This window comes from Panulirus ornatus, chromosome 3 (genome assembly GCF_036320965.1).
Source record: "Panulirus ornatus isolate Po-2019 chromosome 3, ASM3632096v1, whole genome shotgun sequence".
Taxonomy (NCBI): Eukaryota; Metazoa; Arthropoda; class Malacostraca; order Decapoda; family Palinuridae; genus Panulirus; species Panulirus ornatus.
In genome coordinates this window covers 62,278,770-62,301,171 of record NC_092226.1, presented here as the reverse complement: position 1 = coordinate 62,301,171, position 22,402 = coordinate 62,278,770, and the positions used below count along the sequence as shown (strand labels likewise).

Sequence of the window (22,402 nt, the reverse complement as noted above, 5' to 3'; positions counted from 1 at the left end):
AAAAACTTTTCACTGCTTCTAACAACTTTCCTCCCACACCATATATTCTTAATACCTTCCACAGAGCATCTCTATCAACTCTATCATATGCCTTCTCCAGATCCATAAATGCTACATACAAATCCATTTGCTTTTCTAAGTATTTCTCACATACATTCTTCAAAGCAAACACCTGATCCACACATATATATATCACTATTTCTATTATTATACTTAGTTGCTGTCTCCTGCGTTGGTGAGGTAGCGCAAGGAAACAGATGAAAGAATGGCCAAACCCAACTACATACACATGTTCATATATAATCGCCCACACACGCACATATGCATACCTATACATTTCAACGTATACATACACAGACATATACGTATATACACATGTACACATCCCCACTTACTGCCTTCACCCATTCCCACTGCCACCCCGCCACACATGAAATGGCACCCCCCTCCCCCTGAGTGTGTATGTGAGGTAGTGCTAAGAAAAGACAACAAAGGCCACATTCGTTCACACTCAGTCTCTAACTGTCATGTGTAATGCACTGAAACCATAGCTCCCTTTCCACATCCAGGCCATACAAAACTCCATGGTTCACCCTACACTCTTCACATGCCCTGGTTCAATCCACTGACAGCACGTCGAACCTGGTATACCACATTGTTCCAATTCACTCTATTCCTTGCATGCCTTTCACCCTCCTATATGTTCAGGCCCTGATCCCTCATAATTTTTTCCATTCCATTCTTCCACCTCCAATTTGATCTCCAACTTCTCCTCGTTCCCTCCACCTTTGACACATATATCCTCTTTGTCAATCTTTCCTCACTCATTCTCTCCATGTGACCAAACCATTTCAATACATCCTTTTCTGCTCTCTCAACTACACTCTTTTTATTACCACACATCTCTCTTACTCTTTCATCACTTACCCAATTAAACCACCTCACACCCTATATTGTCCTCAAGCATTTCATTTCCAACACATTCACCCTAAGCCGCTCAACCCTATCTATATCCCATCCTCGCAACCATATAACATTGTTGGAACCACTATTCCTTCAAACATACCCACTTTTGCTCTCCGAGATAACATTCTCGCCTTCCACACGTTCTTCAACGTTCCCAGAACCTTCGCCCCCTCGCTAACCCTGTGACTCACTTCTGCTTCCATGGTTCCATCTGCTGCTAAATCCACTCCCAAATATCGAACCCACTTCACTTCCTCCAGTTTTTCTCCATTCAAGCTTACTTCCCAATTAACTTGTCCCTCAATCCTACTGAACATAATAACCTTGTTCTTATTCACATTTACTCTCAGCTTTCTTCTTTCACACACTTTACCAAATTCAGTCACCTACTTCTGCAGTTTCTCACCCGAATCAGCCACCAGCGCTGTATCATCAGTGAACAACAACAGACTCACTTCCCAAGCTCTCTCATGCACAACACACTGCATACTTGCCCCTCTCTCCAAAACTCTTGCATTCACCTCCCTAACAACCCCATCCATAAACAAATTAAACAACCATGGAGACATCACGCACCCCTGCCACAAACCGACATTCATTAGGAACCAATCACTTTCCTCTTTTGATACTCATATACACAAGCCTTACATCCTTGAAAAACTTTTCAGTGCTTCTAGCAACTTACCTCCCACACCATATAATGTTAATACCTTCCACAGAGAATCTCTATCAAATCTATCATATGCCTTCTCCAGATCCATAAATGATACATATAAATCCATCTGTTATTTCTAAGTATTTCTCACATATATTCTTCAAAGCAAACACCTGATCCACACATCCTCTTCCATTTCTGAAACCACACTGCTCTTCCCCAATCTGATGCTCTTTACATGCCTTTACTCTTTCAATCAATACCCTCCCATATAATTTCCCAGAATTACTCAACAAACTTATACCTCTGTAATTTGAACAATCGCCTTTATCTCCTTTACCTTTGTACAATGGCACTATGCATGCATTCCACCAATCCTCAGGTACTTACCAACCAGTCAACAACAGTCACCCCCTTTTTTAATAAATTCCACTGCAATACCATCCAAACCTGCTGCCTTGCCAGGTTTCATCTTCTGCAAAGCTTTCACTACCTCTTCTCTGTTTACCAAACCATTCTCCTTGACCATCTCACTTCGCAAACAACATTAACCAAAACACCCTACATCTGCCACTCTATCATTCAAAATAATCACTCCATCTCCTTCTCACTTCACCACTACTTGTTATTACCTCTCCATTTGCCCCCTTCAGTGATGTTCCCATTTGTTCTCGTCTTACACACATTATTTACCTCCTTCCAAAACATCTTTTTCTTCTCCCTAAAATTTAATGATACTCTCACCCAAACTCTCATTTGCCCTCTTTTTCACCTCTTGCTCCTTTACCTTGACCTCTTGCCTCTTTCTTTTATACCTCTACCAGTCATTCACACTACTTCACTGCAAAAATTATCCAAACACCTCTCTCTTCTCTTTCACTAACAATCTTACTTCTTCATCCACCACTCACTACCCTTTCTAATCTGCCCACCTCCCACCTCTCTCATGCCACAGGCATCTTTTGCACAAGCCATCACTGCTTCCCTAAATACATCCCATTCCTCACCCACTTCCCTTACATCATTTGCTCTCAACTTTTTCCATTTTGCACTCAATCTCTCCTGATCTTTCCTCACAAAAGTCTCCTTTCCAAGCTCACTTCCTCTCATCACTCTCTTCACCGTAACATTCTTTCTCTCTTTTTTTCTGAAAACCTAGACAAATCTTCGCCTTCACCTCCACAAGGTAATGATCAGACATCCCTACAGTTGCCCCTCTCAGCACATTCACATCCAAAAGTCTCTCTTTCACGCACCTATCAATCAAACACGTAATCCAATATATCTTTCTTTCATACTATTCGCCATTTCCCGCATCAGTGAATTAGCGTTAAGAGCAGAGGACTGGGCCTCTGAGGAAACATCCTCATCCAGCCCCCTTCTCTGTTCCTTCCTTTGAAAAAAAAAAAAAAAAAAAAAAAAAAAAAAAAAAGAGAGGGGAGGATTTCCAGCCCCCCCGCTCCCTTCCCTTTCAGTCGCCTTCTACGACACGCAGGGAATACGTGGGAAGTATTCTTTCTCCCCTATCCCCAGGGCTATATATATAGTGCTGGTGGCTGATTCATGTGAGAAACTGCAGAAGCTGGTGACTGAGTTTGGTAAAGTGTGTGAAAGAAGAGAGTTAAGAGTAAATGTAAAGGTTATTAGGTACAGTAGGGTTGAGGGTCAAGTCAATTGGGAGGTAAGTTTGAATGGAGAAAAACTGGAGGAAGTAAAGTGTTTTAGATATCTGGGAGTGGATCTGGCAGCGGATGGAACCATGGAAGCGGAAGTGGATCATAGGGTGGGGGAGGGAGCGAAAATCCTGGGAGCCTTGAAGAATGTGTGGAAGTCGAGAACATTATCTCGGAAAGCAAAAATGGGTATGTTTGAAGGAATAGTGGTTCCAACAAAATTGTATGGTTGCGAGGCGTGGGCTATGGATAGAGTTGTGCGCAGGAGGATTGATGTGCTGGAAATGAGATGTTTGAGGATATACCACGTCGATCCAATTCACTCTGTTCCTTGCCCGCCTTTCACCCTCCTGCATGTTCAGGCCCCGATCACACAAAAATCTTTTTCACTCCATCTTTCCATCTCCAATTTGGTCTCCCACTTCTCCTCGTTCCCTCCACCTCCGACACATATATCCTCTTGGTCAATCTTTCCTCACTCATTCTCTCCATGTGCCCAAACCATTTCAAAACACCCTCTTCTGCTCTCTCAACCACACTCTTTTTATTTCCACACATCTCTCTCACCCTTACATTACTTACTCGATCAAACCACCTCACACCACACATTGTCCTCATTGTCCAATATATACATGTATATATATATATATATAATTTTTTATTATTTTGCTTTGTCGCTGTCTCCCGCGTTAGTGAGGTAGCGCAAGGAAACATACGAAACAATGGCCCAACCCACCCACATGCACATGTATATACATACACGTCCACACACGCAAATATGCATACCTATACATCTTGACGTATACATATATATGTACAAACACAGACATATACATATATACACATGTACATAATTCATACTGTCTGCCTTTATTCATTCCCATCGCCACCCCGCCACACATGAAATATCAGCCCCTCCCCCCGCATGTGTGTGAGGTAGCGCTATGAAAAGACAACAAAGGCCACATTCGTTCACACTCAGTCTCTTGCTGTCAAGTATAATGCACCAAAACCAAAGCTCCCTTTCCATATCCAGGCCCCACAAAACTTTCCATGGTTAACCTCAGATGCTTCACATGTCCTGGTTCAATCCATTGACAGCACGTCGACCCCGGTATACCACATCGTTCCAATTCACTCCATTCCTTGTACGCCTTTCGACCTCCTGCATGTTCATCCCCCAATTGCTCAAAATCTTTTTCACTCCATTTATCCACCTCCAATTTGGAGATCTCATTTCCAGCATATCCATCCTCCTCCGCACAACTCTATCTATAGCCCATGACTCGCAAACATATAACATAGTGTGAACCACTATTCCTTCAAACATACCCATTTTTGCTTTCCAAGATAACATTCTCGACTTCCACACATTTTTCAACGCTCCCAGAAATTTCGCCCCCTCCCCACCCTATGATTCACTTCTGTTTCCATGGTTCCATCCACTGCCAAATCCACTCCCACATATCTAAAACACTTTACTTCCTCCAGTTTTTCTCCATTCAAACTCACCTCCCAATTGACTTGTCCCTCAACCCTTCTGTACCTAATAAACTTGCTCTTATTCACATTCACTCTTAGCTTTCTTCTTTAACACAATTTACCAAACTCAGTCACCAGCTTCTGCAGTTTCACACACGAATCAGCCACCAGTGCTGTATCATCAGCGAACAACAACTGACTCACTTCCCAAGCTCTCTCATCCACAACAGATTGCATACTTATCCCTCTTTCCAAAACTCTTGCATTCACCTTCCTAACAACCCCAACCACAAACAAATTAAACAACCATGGAGACATCACGCAACCGTGCCGCAAACCAACATTCACTGAGAACCAATCCCTTTCCTCTCTTCCTACATGTACACATGCCTTACATCCTTGATAAAAACTTTTCACTGCCTCTAACAATTTGCCTCCCACACCAAATATTCTTAATACCTTCCACAGAACATCTCTATCAACTCTATCATATGACTTCTCCAGATCCATAAATACTACATACAAATTCATAGGCTTTCTAATTATTTCTCACATACATTCTTCTAAGCAAACATCTGATCCACACATCCTCTACCACTCCTGAAACCACACTGCTCTTCACCAATCTGATGCTCTGTACATGCCTTCACCCTCTCAATCATTACCCTCCCATATAATTTACCAGGAATACTCAACAAACTTATACCTCTGTAATTTGAGCACTCACTCCTATCCCCTTTGCCTTTGTGCAATGGCACTATGCAAGCATTCTGCCAATCCTCAGGCACCTCATCATGAGTCATACATACATTGAATAAACTTACCAACCAGTCAACAATATATATATATATATTTTTATTTTTTTTCATACTATTCACAATTTCCCGCATTATCGAGGTAGCGTTAAGAACAGGGGGCTGGGCCTTTGAGGGAGTATCCTAACCTGGCCCCCTTCTCTGTTCCTTCTTTTGGAAAATTAAAAAACTATATATATATGTATATATAAATGGGGAGGTTATAACAAGTAGTGGTGATATGAGAAGGAGATGGAGTGAGTATTTTGAAGGTTTGTTGAATGTGTTTGATGATACAGTGGCAGATATAGGGTGTTTTGGTCGAGGTGGTGTGCAAAGTGAGAGGGTTAGGGAAAATGATTTTGTAAACAGAGAAGAGGTAGTAAAAGCTTTGCAGATGAAAGCCGGCAAGGCAGCAGGTTTGGATGGTATTGCAGTGGAATTTATAAAAAAAGGGGGTGACTGTATTACTGACTGGTTGGTAAGTTTATTTAATGTATGCATGAATCATGGTGAGGTGCCTGAGGATTGGCGAAATGCGTGCATAGTGCCATTGTACAAAGGCAAAGGGGATAAGAGTGAGTGCTCAAATTACAGAGGTATAAGTTTGTTGAGTATTCCTGGTAAATTATATGGGAGGGTATTGATTGAGAGGGTGAAGGCATGTACAGAGCATCAGATTGGGGAAGAGCAGTGTGGTTTCAGAAGTGGTAGAGGATGTGTGGATCAGGTGTTTGCTTTGAAGAATGTATGGGAGAAATACTTAGAAAAGCAAATGGATTTGTATGTAGCATTTATGGATCTGGAGAAGGCATATGATAGAGTTGATAGAGATGCCCTGTGGAAGGCATTAAGAATATATGGTGTGGGAGGCAAGTTGTTAGAAGCAGTGAAAAGTTTTTATCGAGGATGTAAGGCATGTGTAAGTGTAGGAAGAGAGGAAAGTGATTGGTTCTCAGTGAATGTAGGTTTGCAGCAGGGGTGTGTGATGTCTCCATGGTTGTTTAATTTGTTTATGGATGGGGTTGTTAGGGAGGTGAATGCAAGAGTTTTGGAAAGAGGGGCAAGTATGAAGTCTGTTGGGGATGAGAGAGCTTGGGAAGTGAGTCAGTTGTTGTTCGCTGATGATACAGCGCTGGTGGCTGATTCATGTGAGAAACTGCAGAAGCTGGTGACTGAGTTTGGTAAAGTGTGTGAAAGAAGAAAGTTAAGAGTAAATGTGAATAAGAGCATGGTTATTAGGTACAGCAGGGTTGAGGGTCGAGTCAATTGGGAGGTAAGTTTGAATGGAGAAAAACTGCAGGAAGTAAAGTGTTTTAGATATCTGGGAGTGGATCTGGCAGCGGATGGAACCATGGAAGCGGAAGTGAATCATAGGGTGGGGAGGGGGCGAAAATTCTGGGAGCCTTGAAGAATGTGTGGAAGTCGAGAACATTATCTCGGAAAGCAAAAATGGGTATGTTTGAAGGAATAGTGGTTCCAACAATGTTGTATGGTTGCGAGGCGTGGACTATGGATAGAGTTGTGCGCAGGAGGATGGATGTGCTGGAAATGAGATGTTTGAGGACAATGTGTGGTGTGAGGTGGTTTGATCGAGTAAGTAACGTAAGGGTAAGAGAGATGTGTGGAAATAAAAAGAGCGTGGTTGAGAGAGCAGAAGAGGGTGTTTTGAAATGGTTTGGGCACATGGAGAGAATGAGTGAGGAAAGATTGACCAAGAGGATATATGTGTCGGAGGTGGAGGGAACGAGGAGAAGAGGGAGACCAAATTGGAGGTGGAAAGATGGAGTGAAAAAGATTTTTGTGTGATCGGGGCCTGAACATGCAGGAGGGTGAAAGGAGGGCAAGGAATAGAGTGAATTGGAGCGATGTGGTATACAGGGGTTGACGTGCTGTCAGTGGATTGAATCAGGGCATGTGAAGCGTCTGGGGTAAACCATGGAAAGCTGTGTAAGTATGTATATTTGCGTGTGTGGACGTGTATGTATATACATGTGTATGGGGGTGGGTTGGGCCATTTCTTTCATCTGTTTCCTTGCGCTACCTCACAAATGCGGGAGACAGCGACAAAGCAAAAAGAAAAAAAAAATATATATATATTTATTCATATTTATATTTATCTATTTTGCTTTGTCGCTGTCTCCCGCGTTAGTGAGGTAGCGCAAGGAAACATATGAATGAATGGCCCAATCCACCCACATACACATGTATATACATACACGTCCACACACGCAAATATACATACCTATACATCTCAATGTATACATATATATAGACACACACACATGTATATATATATATACACATGTATATAATTCATACTGTCTGCCTTTATTCATTCCCATCGCCACCTTGCCACACATGGAATAACAACCTCCTCCCCCCCTCATGTGTGCGAGGTAGCACTAGGAAAGACAACAAAGACCCCATTCGTTCACACTCAGTCTCTAGCGGTCATGTAATAATGCACCGAAACCACAGCTCCCTTTCCAAATCCAGGCCCCACACAACTTTTCATGGTTTACCCCAGACGCTTCTCATGCCCTGGTTCAATCCATTGACAGCACGTCGACCCGGTATACCACACGATTCAAATTCACTCTATTCCTTGCACGCCTTTCACCCTCCTGTATGTTCAGGCCCCAATCACTCAAAACCTTTTTCACTCCATCTTTCCACCTCCAATTTATTCTCCCACTTCTCCTCGTTCCCTCCACCTCCGACACATATATCCTCTTGGTCAGTCTTTCCTCACTCATTCTCTCCATGTGACCAAACCATTTCAAAACACCCTCTTCTGCTCTCTCAACCACACTCTTTTTGTTACCACACATCTCTCTTACCCTATTATTACTCACTTGATCAAACCACCTCACACCACATATTGTCCTCAAACATCTCATTTCCAACACATCCACCCTCCTGCGCACAACTCTATCCATAGCCCACGCCTCGCAACCATAGAACATTGGTGGAACCACTTTTCCTTCAAACATACCCATTTTTGCTTTCCAAGACAATGTTCTCGACTTCCACATATTCTTCAAGGCTCCCGAATTTTCGCCCCCTCCCCCACCCTATGATTCACTTCCGCTTCCATGGTTCCATCCGCAGCCAGATGCACTCCCAGATATCTAAAACACTTCACTTCCTCCAGTTTTTCTCCATTCAAACTTACCTCCCAATTGACTTGACCCTCAACCCTACTGTACCTAATAACCTTGCTCTTATTCACATTTACTCTCAACTTTCTTCTTTCACACACTTTACCAAACTCAGTCACCAGCTTCTGCAGTTTCTCACATGAATCAGCCACCAGCGATGTATCATCAGCGAACAACAACTGACTCACTTCCCAAGCTCTCTCATCCACAACAGACTGCATACTTGCCCCTCTTTCCAAAACTCTTCCATTCACCTCCCTAACAACCCCATCCATAAACAAATTAAACAGCCATGGAGACATCACACACCCCTGCCACAAACCTACATTTACTGAGAACCAATAACTTTCCTCTCTTCCTACACTTACACATGCCTTACATCCTCGATAAAAACTTTTCACTGCGTCTAACAACTTGCCTCCCACTCCATATATTCTTAGTACCTTCCACAGAGCATCTCTATCAACTCTATCATATGCCTTCTCCAGATCCATAAATGCTACATACAAAACCATTTGCTTTTCTAATTATTTCTCACATACATTCTTCAAAGCAAACACCTGATCAACACATCCTCTACCACTTCTGTAACCACACTGCTCTTCCCCAATCTGATGCTCTGTACATGCCTTTACCCTCTCAATCAATACCCTCCGATAGAATTTACCTGGAATACTCAACAAACTTATACCTCTGTAATTTGAGCACTCACTCTTATCCCCTTTGCCTTTGTACAATGGCACTATGCAAGCATTCCGCCAATCCTCAGGCACCTCACCATGAGTCATATATACATTAAATAACATTTCCAACCAGCCAACAATACAGTCACCCCCTTTTTTAATAAATTCCACTGCAATACCATCCAAACGCTCTGCCTTGTCGGCTTTCATCTTCCGCAATGCTTTTACTACCTCTTCTCTGTTTGCCACATCATTTTCCCTAACCCTCTCACTTTGCACACCACCTCGACCAAAACACCCTGTATCTGCCACTCTATCATGAAACACATTCAACAAACTTTCAAAATACTCATATCATGAAACACATTCAACAAACCTTCAAAATACTCACTCCATCTCCTTCTCACATAACCACTACTTGTTATCACCTCCCCATTACCCCCCTTCACTGAAGTTCCCATTTGTTCCCTTGTCTTATGCACTTTATTTACCTACTTCCAAAACATCTTTTTATTTTCCCTAAAATTTAATGATACTCTCTCACCCGATCTATCATTTGCCCTCTTTTTCACCTCTTGCACCTTTCTCTTGACCTCCTGCCTCTTTCTTTTATAGTCTCCCACTCATTTGCATTATTCCCCTGCAAAAATGGTCCAAATGCCTCTCTTCTCTTTCACTAATAATCTTACTCTTCATCCCACCACTCACTCACTAACAAACAGTATGAAAAGAATATATATATATATATATATATATATATATATATATATATATATATATATATATATATAATATATATATCCCTGGGGATAGGGGAGAAAGAATTCTTCCCACGTATTCCCTGCGTGTCGTTGAAGGCGACTAAAAGGGAAGGGAGCGGGGGGCTGGAAATCCTCCCCTCTTTTTTTTTTTTTTTCCAAAACAAGGAACAGAGAAGGGGGCTATGTGACGATATTCCCTCAAAGGCCCAGTCCTCTGTTCTTAACGCTACCTTGCTAATGTGGGAAATGGCGAATAGTATAAAAGAAAGAAAAAAAAAAAAATATATATATATATATTATCCCTGGGGATAGGGGATTAAGAATACTTCCCACGTATTCCCTGCGTGTCGTAGAAGGCGACTAAAAGGGGAGGGAGCGGGGGGCTGGAAATCCTCCCCTCTCCTTTTTTTTTTTAATTTTCCAAAAGAAGGAACAGAGGGGGCCAGGTGAGGATATTCCAAAAAAGGCCCAATCCTCTGTTCTTAACGCTACCTCGCTATTGCGGGAAACGGCGAATAGTATGAAAAAAAAAAAAAAAAAATATATATATATATATATATATATATATATATATATATTATCCCTGGGGATAGGGGATTAAGAATACTTCCCACGTATTCCCTGCGCGTCGTAAAAGGCGACTAAAAGGTGAGGGAGCGGGGGGCTGGAAATCCTCCCCTCTCGTTTTTTTTTAATTTTCTAAAAGACGGAACAGAGGGGGCCAGGTGAGGATATTCCAAAAAAGGCCCAGTCCTCTGTTCTAAACGCTACCTCGCTAACGCGGGAAATGGCGAATAGTTTAAAAGAAAGAAAAAAAAATATATATATATACATATAAATATATAAGGCAGCAGGTTTGGAGGGTATTGCAGTGGAATTTATTAAAAAAGGGGGTGACTGTATTGTTGACTGGTTGGTAAGGTTATTTAATGTATGTATGACTCATGGTGAGGTGCCTGAGGATTGGCGGAATGCGTGCATAGTGCCATTGTACAAAGGCAAAGGGGATAAGAGTGAGTGCTCAAATTACAGAGGTATAAGTTTGTTGAGTATTCCTGGTAAATTATATGGGAGGGTATTGATTGAGAGGGTGAAGGTATGTACAGAGCATCAGATTGGGGAAGAGCAGTGCGGTTTCAGAAGTGGTAGAGGATGTGTGGATCAGGTGTTTGCTTTGAAGAATGTATGTGAGAAATACTTAGAAAAGCAAATGGATTTGTATGTAGCATTTATGGATCTGGAGAAGGCATATGATAGAGTTGATAGAGATGCTCTGTGGAAGGTATTAAGAATATATGGTGTGGGAGGAAAGTTGTTAGAAGCAGTGAAAACTTTTTATCGAGGATGTAAGGCATGTGTACGTGTAGGAAGAGAGGAAAGTGATTGGTTCTCAGTGAATGTAGGTTTGCGGCAGGGGTGTGCGATGTCTCCATGGTTGTTTAATTTGTTTATGGATGGGGTTGTCAGGGAGGTAAATGCAAGAGTCCTGGAAAGAGGGGCAAGTATGAAGTCTGTTGGGGATGAGAGAGCTTGGGAAGTGAGTCAGTTGTTGTTCGCTGATGATACAGCGCTGGTGGCTGATTCATGTGAGAAACTGCAGAAGCTGGTGACTGAGTTTGGTAAAGTGTGTGGAAGAAGAAAGTTAAGAGTAAATGTGAATAAGAGCAAGGTTATTAGGTACAGTAGGGGTGAGGGTCAAGTTAATTGGGAGGTGAGTTTGAATGGAGAAAAACTGGAGGAAGTAAAGTGTTTTAGATATCTGGGAGTGGATCTGTCAGCGGATGGAACCATGGAAGCGGAAGTGGATCATAGGGTGGGGGAGGGGGCGAAAATTTTGGGAGCCTTGAAAAATGTGTGGAAGTCGAGAACATTATCTCGGAAAGCAAAAGTGGGTATGTTTGAAGGAATAGTGGTTCCAACAATGTTGTATGGTTGCGAGGCGTGGGCTATGGATAGAGATGTGCGCAGGAGGATGGATGTGCTGGAAATGAGATGTTTGAGGAAAATGTGTGGTGTGAGGTGGTTTGATCGAGTAAGTAACGTAAGGGTAAGAGAGATGTGTGGAAATAAAAAGAGCGTGGTTGAGAGAGCAGAAGAGGGTGTTTTGAAATGGTTTGGGCACATGGAGAGAATGAGTGAGGAAAGATTGACCAAGAGGATATATGTGTCGGAGGTGGAGGGAACGAGGAGAAGAGGGAGACCAAATTGGAGGTGGAAAGATGGAGTGAAAAAGATTTTGTGTGATCGGGGCCTGAACATGCAGGAGGGTGAAAGGAGGGCAAGGAATAGAGTGAATTGGAGCGATGTGGTATACAGGGGTTGACGTGCTGTCAGTGGATTGAATCAAGGCATGTGAAGCGTCTGGGGTAAACCATGGAAAGCTGTGTAGGTATGTATATTTGCGTGTGTGGACGTGTGTATGTACATGTGTATGGGGGGGTGGGTTGGGCCATTTCTTTCGTCTGTTTCCTTGCGCTACCTCGCAAACGCGGGAGACAGCGACAAAGAAAAAAAAAAAAAAAAAATATATATATATATATATATATATATATATATATATATATATATATATATATATATATATATATATATGTATGTATGACTCATGGTGAGGTGCCTGAGGATTGGCGGAATGCGTGCATAGTGCCATTGTACAAAGGCAAAGGGGATAAGAGTGAGTGCTCAAATTACAGAGGTATAAGTTTGTTGAGTATTCCTGGTAAATTATATGGGAGGGTATTGATTGAGAGGGTGAAGGCATGTACAGAGCATCAGATTGAGGAAGAGCAGTGTGGTTTCAGAAGTGGTAGAGGATGTGTGGATTAGGTGTTTGCTTTGAAGAATGTATGTGAGAAATACTTAGAAAAGCAAATGGATTTGTATGTAGCATTTATGGATCTGGAGAAGGCATATGATAGAGTTGATAGAGATGCTCTGTGGAAGGTATTAAGAATATATGGTGTGGGAGGCAAGTTGTTAGAAGCAGTGAAAAGTTTTTATCGAGGATGTAAGGCATTTGTACGTGTAGGAAGAGAGGAAAGTGACTGGTTCTCAGTGAATGTAGGTTTGCGGCAGGGGTGTGTGATGTCTCCATGGTTGTTTAATTTGTTTATGGATGGGGTTGTTAGGGAGGTGAATGCAAGAGTTTTGGAAAGAGGGGCAAGTATGAAGTCTGTTGGGGATGAGAGAGCTTGGGAAGTGAGTCAGTTGTTGTTCGCTGATGATACAGCGCTGGTGGCTGATTCATGTGAGAAACTGCAGAAGCTGGTGACTGAGTTTGGTAAAGTGTGTGAAAGAAGAAAGTTCAGAGTAAATGTGAATACGAGCAAGGTAATTAGGTACAGTAGGGTTGAGGGTCAAGTCAATTGGGAGGTAAGTTTGAACGGAGAAAAACTGGAGGAAGTAAAGTGTTTTAGATATCTGGGAGTGGATCTGGCAGCGGATGGAACCATGGAAGCGGAAGTGGATCATAGGGTGGGGGAGGGGGCGAAAATTCTGGGAGCCTTGAAGAATGTGTGGAAGTCGAGAACATTATCTCGGAAAGCAAAAATGGGTATGTTTGAAGGAATAGTGGTTCCAACAATGTTGTATGGTTGCGAGGCGTGGACTATGGATAGAGTTGTGTGCAGGAGGATGGATGTGCTGGAAATGAGATGCTTGAACACAATGTGTGGTGTGAGGTGGTTTGATCGAGTAAGTAACGTAAGGGTAAGAGAGATGTGTGGAAATAAAAAGAGCATGGTTGAGAGAGCAGAAGAGGGTGTTTTGAAATGGTTTGGTCACATGGAGAGAATGAGTGAGGAAAGATTGACCAAGAGGATATATGTGTCGGAGGTGGAGGGAACGAGGAGAAGAGGGAGACCAAATTGGAGGTGGAAAGATGGAGTGAAAAAGATTTTGTGTGATCGGGGCCTGAACATGCAGGAGGGTGAAAGGAGGGCAAAGAATAGAGTGAATTGGAGCGATGTGGTATACCGAGGTTGACGTGCTGTCAGTGGATTGAATCAAGGCATGTGTATGGGGGTGGGTTGGGCCATTTCTTTCGTCTGTTTCCTTGCGCTACCTCGCAAACGCGGGAGACAAAACAAAAAAAATAAAAAATAGAAAAATAAAAATATATATATATATATATATATATATATATATATATATATATATATATATATATATATATATATATCATATATATTTATCATTTATATTATATTTTGCTTTGTCGCTGTCTCCCGCGTTAGCGAGGTAGTGCAAGGAAACAGATGAATGAATGGCCCAACCCGCCCACATACACATGTATATACATACATGTCCACACACGCAAACATACATAATTATACATCTCAATGTACACATATATACACACACACAGACATATACATATATACACATGTAAATAATTCATATTGTCTGCCTTTATTTGTTCCCATCGCCACCTCGCCACACATGGAATAACAACCCCCTCCCCCCTCATGTGTGCGAGGTAGCACTAGGAAAAGACACCAAAGGCCTCATTCGTTCACACTCAGTCTCTAGCTGTCATGTAATAATGCACCGAAACCACAGCTTCCTTACCACACCCAGGCCCCACACAACTTTCCATGGTTTACCCCAGATGCTTCACATGCCCTGGTTCAATCCATTGACAGCACGTCGACCCCGGTATACCACATCGTTCCAATTCACTCTATTCCTTGCACGCCTTTCACCCTCCTGTATGTTCAGGCCCCGATCACTCAAAATCTTTTTCACTCCATCTTTCCACCTCCAATTTGGTCTCCCACTTCTCCTCGTTCCCTCCACCTCCGACACATATATCCTCTTGGTCAATCTTTCCTCACTCATTCTCTCCATGTGACCAAACCATTTCAAAACACCCTCTTCTGCTCTCTCAACCACACTCTTTTTATTTCCACGCATCTCTCTTACCCTTACATTACTTACTCGATCAAACCACCTCACACCACATATTGTCCTCAAACATCTCATTTCCAGCACATCCACCCTCCTGCGCACACCTCTATCCATAGCCCACGCCTCGCAACCATACAAAGTTGTTGGAACCACTATTCCTTGAAACATACCCATTTTTGCTTTCTGAGATAATGTTCTCGACTTCCAAACATTCTTCAAGGCTCCCAGAATTTTCGCCCCCTCCCCCACCCTTTGATTCACTTCCGCTTCCATGGTCCCATCTGCTGCCAGATCCACTCCCACATATCTAAAACACTTTACTTCCTCCAGTTTTTCTCCATTCAAACTTACCTCCCAATTGACTTGACCCTCAACCCTACTGTACCTAATAACCTTGCTCTTATTCACATTTACTCTTAACTTTCTTCTTTTACACATTTTACCAAACTCAGTCACCAGCTTCTGCAGTTTCTCACATGAATCAGCCACCAGCGCTGTATCATCAGCGAACAACAACTGACTCACTTCCCAAGCTCTCTCATACACAACAGACTTCGTACTTGACCCTCTTTCCAAAACTCTTGCATTCACCTCCCTAACAACCCTATCCATAAACAAATTAAACGACCATGGAGACATCACACACCCCTGCCGCAAACCTACATTCACTGAGAACCAATCACTTTCCTCTCTTCCTACATGTACACATGCTTTACATCCTCGATATAAAATTTCACTGTGTCTAACAACTTGCCTCCCAAACCATATATTCTTAATACCTTCCACAGAGCATCTCTATCAACTCTATCATATGCCTTCTCCAGATCCATAAATGCTACATACAAATCTATTTGCTTTTCTAAGTACTTCTCGCATATATTCTTCAAAGCAAACACCTGATCCACACATCCTCTCCCACTTCTGAAACCGCACTGCTCTTCCTCAATCTGATGCTCTGTACATGCCTTCACCCTCACAATCAATACCCTCCCATATAATTTACCAGGAATACTCAACAAACTTATACCTCTGTAATTTGAGCACTCACTCCTATCCCCTTTGCCTTTGTGCAATGGCACTATGCAAGCATTCTGCCAATCCTCAGGCACCTCACCATGAGTCATACATACATTGAATAACCTTACCAACCAGTCAACAATAAAGTCACCCCCTTTTTTAACAAATTCCACTGCAATACCATCCAAACCTGCTGCCTTGCCGGCTTTCATCTTCCGCAAAGCTTTTACTACCTCTTCTCTGTTTACCAAATCATTTTCCCTAACCCTCTCACTTTGCACACTACCTCGACTAAAACACCCTATATATGCCACTCTATCATCAAACACATTCAACAAACCTTCAAAACACTCACTCCATCTCCTTCTCATATCACCACTACTTGTTATCACCTCCCCATTTGCCCCTTCACTGAAATTCCCATTTGTTCCCTTGTCTTACGCACTTTATATACCTCCTTCCAAAATATCTTTTTATTCTCCCTAAAATTTAATGATACTCTCTCAACCCAACACTCATTTGCCCTCTTTTTCACCTCTTGCACCTTTCTCTTGACGTCCTGCCTCTTCCTTTTATACGTCTCCCACTCATTTGCATTTTTTCCCTGCAAAAATAGTCCAAATGCCTCTCTCTTCTCTTTCACTAATAATCTTTCTTCTTCATTCCACCACTCACTGCCCTTTCTAATCAACCCACCTCCCACGCTTCTCATGCTACAAGCATCTTTTTTCGCAAGCCATCAATGCTTCCCTAAATACATCCCATTCCTCCCCCACTCCCTTTACCTCCTTTGTTCTCACCTTTTTCCATTCTGTACTCAGTCTCTCCTGGTACTTCCTCACACATGTCTCCTTTCCAAGCTCACTTACTCTCACCACTCTCTTCACCCCACCATTCTCTCTTCTTTTCTGAAAACCCATACAAATCTTCACCTTTGCCTCCAGAAGATAATGATCAGACATCCCTCCAGTTGCACCTCTCAGCACATTAACATCTAAAAGTCTCTCTTTGATGCGCATATCAATTAACATGTAATCCAATAATGCTCTCTGGCCATCTCTCCTACTTACATACGTATACTTATGTATATCTCACTTTTTAAACCAGGTATTCCCAATCACCAGACCTTTTTCAGGACATAAATCTACAAGCTCTTCACCATTTCCATTTACAACACTGAATACTCCATGTACACCCTCAACTGCCACATTACTCACCTTTGCATTCAAATCACCCATCACTATAACCCGGTCTCGTGCATCAAAACCACTAACACACTCTCTCAGCTGCTCCCAAAACACTTGCCTCTCATGATCTTTCTTTTCATGCCCAGGTGCATATGCACCAATAATCACCCATCTCTCTCCATCCACTTTCAGTTTTACCCATATCAATCTAGAGTTTACTTTCTTTCACTCTATCACATACTCCCACCACTTCTGTTTCAGGAGTAGTGCTACTCCTTCCTCTGCTCTTGTCCTCTCACTAACCCCTGACTTTACTCCCAAGACATTCCCAAACCACTCTTCCCTTTTACTCTTCAGCTTCGTTTCACTCAGAGCCAAAACATCCAGTTCTTTTCGTCAAACATACTACCTATCTCTTTTTCTCATCTTAGTTACATCCACACACATTTAGACACCCCAATCTGAGCCTTTGAGGAGGATGAGCACTCTCCGTGTTACTCCTTCTGTTTCCCCTTTTAGAAAGTTAAAACAAGGAGGGGAGGGTTTCCAGCTCCCCGCTCCCGTCCTAGTCGCCTTCTACGACACGTGAGAAATGCGTGGGAAGTATTCTTTACCGTCGCCACCCCGCCACACATGAAATGACAACCCATTCCTCCCGCACGTGCATGAGGTAGTGCTAGGAAAAGACAACAAAGGCCACACTCATTCACACTCTACCTGTCATGTATAATGCACCAAAACCACAGCTCCCTTTCCACATCCAGGCCCCACAAATCTTTCCATGGTTTACCTCAGGTGCTTCACATGCCCTGGTTCAATCCATTGACAGTTCATCAACCCTGGTATACCACATCGTTCCAATTCACTCTATTCCTTGCACGCCTCACCATCCTGTATGTTCAGGCCCCAATCGCTCAAAATCTTTTTCACTCCATCCTTCTACTTCCAATATGGTCTACCACTTCTTCTTCCCTCCATCTCTGACATATATATCCTCTTCGTCAATCTTTCCTCACTCATTCTCTCCATGTGTCCAAACCCTTTCAACACACCCTCTTCTGGTCTCTCAACAACATTAGTTGAATTACCACACATCTCTGATCAAATCACCTTACTTCACCTATTGTCCTCAAACATTTAATTTCCAACATATCCACTCACCTGTATACAACCCTATCTATAGCCCATGCCTCACAACCATATAACATTGTTGGAACTACTATTCCTTTAAACATACCCATTTTTAACCTCCAAGATAATGTTCTCTTCTTCCACACATTCTTAATCCCTCCCAGAACCTTCGCCTCCTCCCCCACCCTATGACTATCCTCACTCATTCTCTCAATGTGTCCAAACCCTTTCGACACACCCTCTTCTGGTCTCTCAACCACATTCCTTTAATTACCACACATCTCTGATCAAATCACCTTACATCACCTACTGTCCTCAAACATTTCATTTCCAACATATCCACCCACCTCTGTACAACCCTATCTATAGCCCATGCCTCACAACCATATAACATTGTTGGAACTACTATTCCTTTAAACATACCCATTTTTGGTCTCCGAGATAATGTTCTCTCCTTCCACACATTCTTAATTGCTCCCAGAACCTTCATCCCTTCCCCCACCCTATGACTCACTTCCACTTCCATGGTTCCATCCGCTGCTAAATCCACTCCCAGATATCTAAAACACTTCACTTCCTCCAATTTTTCTCCAATCAAACTTAATCCCAATTTACTTGTCCCTCAACCCTACTGAACCCAATAACCTTGCTCTTATTCCCATTAACTCTCAACTTTCTCCTTTCACACACTTTCCCAAACTCAGTCACCAACTTCTGCAGTTTCTTACTCAAATCAGAGCTGTATCATCGACAAACAACAGCTGACTCACTTCCCAGTCCCTCTCATCCCCAGGTGACTGCATATTTGCCCCTCTCTCAAAAGCTCTTGCATTTACATCCATAACCACCACATCCATAAACAAATTAAACAACCATGGGGACATTACACACCCCTGCTGCAGACCGACCTTCACTGAGAACCAACCACTCTCCTCTCTTCCTACTTGTACACATGCCTTACCTCCATGGTAAAAAGTTTTCACAGCTTCTAGCAGCTTCCCTCCTACACCATATACTCTTAGGACCTTCCACAAACACGATACAAAATATACTATATAGGTGGTTAATTCTATAGGAAAAGTTACAATAGACTACTACACTTGAACCCAAAATGGCAGTCTAACATCGTATAGCTTAGCAGAGTGCTGCATCACTCACTGATTGTAGTGATCATAATGGCTAGGGGGTTGAGAAAAATATAACCTACACTATCTACTGGGCCTGTGGTGCCCAGTCATATGCCTTCTCCAGATTCATAAATGCTACACACAAATCCATTTGTTTTTCTAAGTATTTCTCACACACATTCTTCAAAGCAAACACCTGATACACACATCCTCTACTTCTGAAATCACATTGGTCCTCCCCTATCTGGTGCTCTGTACATGCCTTCACCCTCTCAAGCAATACCCTCCAATTCAATTTTCCAGTAATACTCAACAAACTTATGCTTCTGTAGTTTGAACACTTACTTTTATCCTCTCTGCCTTTATACAATGGCACTATGCAATCATTCTACCAATCCCAGGCACTTCACCATGATCCATACATACTCTGAGTATCTTTACCAACCAGTCAACAACACAGTTACTCCCTTTCTTAATAAATTCTACTGTATTACCATCCAAGCCTGCTGCCCTGCCGGATTTTATCTTCCACAAAGCTTTCACGTGAGGGAAGTGGGTGAGAATTGGGATATATTGAGGGAAGCAGTGATGGCATGTGAATAGATGCATGCAGCATGAGAAAGGTGAGAGGTGGGTAGATAAGAAAGGGTAGCGAGTGGCAGGATGAAAAAATAAGGTTGTTAATGAAAGAGAAAAGAGAGGCGAAATAAGGTTGTTAGTGAAAGAGAAAAGAGAGGCGTTAGGATGATTTTTGCAGGGAAGTAGAGCAAATGACTGGGAGATGTATAAAACAAAGCAGCAGGAGGTGAAGAAAAAGGTGCAAGAGTTGAAAAAGAAGGCAAATGAGATTTGGGGTGAGCGAGTATCACTAAACTTTAAGGAGACTATAAAGATTTTTAGAATGAGGTAAATAATGTGTGTAAGACAAGGGAACAAATGGGAACACTGATGAAGGGGGAAAGAGGGAAGTGACAACAGGGAGTGATGAAGTGAGAAGATGCAGTGAGTATGTTGATGGTATGATGAATGTGTCTGATGATAGACTGGCAGATATAGGGTGTTTTGGTTGGGGTGGTGTGTGAAGTGAGAAAGTCAGGGAGAGTGGTTTGGTGAAGAGGGAAGAGGTAGTGAAAGCCTTACAGAAGATGAAATCTGGCAAGGCGGTGGGTTTGGATGGTATTACAGTTGAATTTATTAACAAAGGGAGTGACTGTGTTGTTCATTAGTTGGTAAGGATAATTAATGTATGGATAATGGTGAATTTCTTGATGACCAGCAGAATGCATGTAAAGTGCTACTGTCCAAAGGCAAAGGGTATAAAGGTGAGTGCTCAAATTACAGAGGCACAAGTTTGATAAGTATTCCTGGAAAACATCAGATTAGGGAGGAGCAGTGTGGCTTCAAAAGTGGTAGAGGATGTGTGGAGTTGGTGATTACTTTGAAGAATGTGTGTGAGAAATACTTAGAAAAACTGATGGATTTGTATGTAACATTCATGGATCTGGAGAGGGCATATAACAGAGTTGATAGAGATACTTTGTGGGAGTTCTTTAGAGTATATGGTGTGAGAGGTAAGCTGCTGAAAGCAGTGAGAAGTATTCATCAAGGGTGTAAGGCATGCGTAAGAGTAGGAAGAGAGGAGAGTGAAGGGTTCACATTAAAGGTCTGTCTGCTGCAGGAGCATGTGATGTCCACATGTTTGGTTAATTTGATTAGGGATGGGGTGATTAGGGAGGAAAATGCAAGATTTTTGGAGAGAGGGGGTAAGTATGAGACAGTTGTTGTTTGCTGATGATACAGCACTTGTGGTTGATTTGAGTGAGAAACTGCAGAGGTTGATGAACGAGTCTAGAAGTGTGTGGAAGGAGAAAGTTAAGAGTAAAGGTGAATAAGAGCAAGGCAATTAGGTTCAGTAGGGTTAAGGGACAAGTTAACTGGGATGAGAGTTTGAACGGAGAAAAATTGGAGGAAGCGAAGTGTTTCAGACATCTGGGAGTGGATTTAGCTGCGAATGAAACTATGGAAGCGGAAGCGAGTCACAGGGTGGGTGAGGGGGCGAAGGTTCTGGGAGGGATAAAGAATGTATTGAAGGAGTGAACATTATCTTAGAGAACAAAAATGGGTGTTTGAAGGTATAGTAGTTCCAACAATATCATATGGTCGCAAGATATGGGCTAAAGACAGGGTTGTACGGTGGAGGGTGAATGTGTTGGAAATTAAATGTTTGAGGACAATATGTGGTGTGATGTGGTTTGATTAAGTAATGAAAGGGTAAGAAAGATGTGCGGTACTAAGAAGTGTGTGGGTAAGAAAAGGGTGAGTTGAAATGGTCTAGGCATATGGAGAGAATGAGTGAGAAAAGGCTGACAAAGAGGATAAATGTGTCAGAGGTGGGGGGAACGAGGAAAAGCAGGAGATTAAATTGGAGATGGAAGGATGGAGTGAAAGGGATTTTGATTGATTGGGCCTGAACATGCTGGAGTGTGAGAGGTGTGCAAGGAATACAGTGAATTGGAATGATGTAGTATACTGGGGTCCATGTGCTGTCAATAGACTGAACCAGGGGATGTGAAACATCTGGGGCAAACCATGGAAAGGTCTATGGGGCCTGGATGTGGATAGGGATCTGTGGTTTCTGTGCATAACACATGAGACAGCTAGAGACTGAGTGTGAATGAATGTGGCTTTTTTGTCTGTTTTCCTGGCACTACCTCACTGAAGCAGGGGTAAGCGATGCTGTTTCCTGTGGGGAGGGTTAGCGCTGAGAATGGATGAAGACAAGCAAGTATGAATATGTGTATGTATGGGTGTTTATGTATATATACGTGTATATGAGTGGATGGGTCATTCTTAG

General features: G+C 42.5%; 1 protein-coding gene across 2 annotated transcripts in view; it reads right to left on the bottom strand.

The window, feature by feature from the left end:
• The window catches only part of LOC139762807 (uncharacterized), a 129,728-nt gene that overhangs the window by 88,685 nt on the left and 18,641 nt on the right, over positions 1-22,402 (bottom strand). The gene's annotated exons all lie outside the window — the stretch shown is intronic.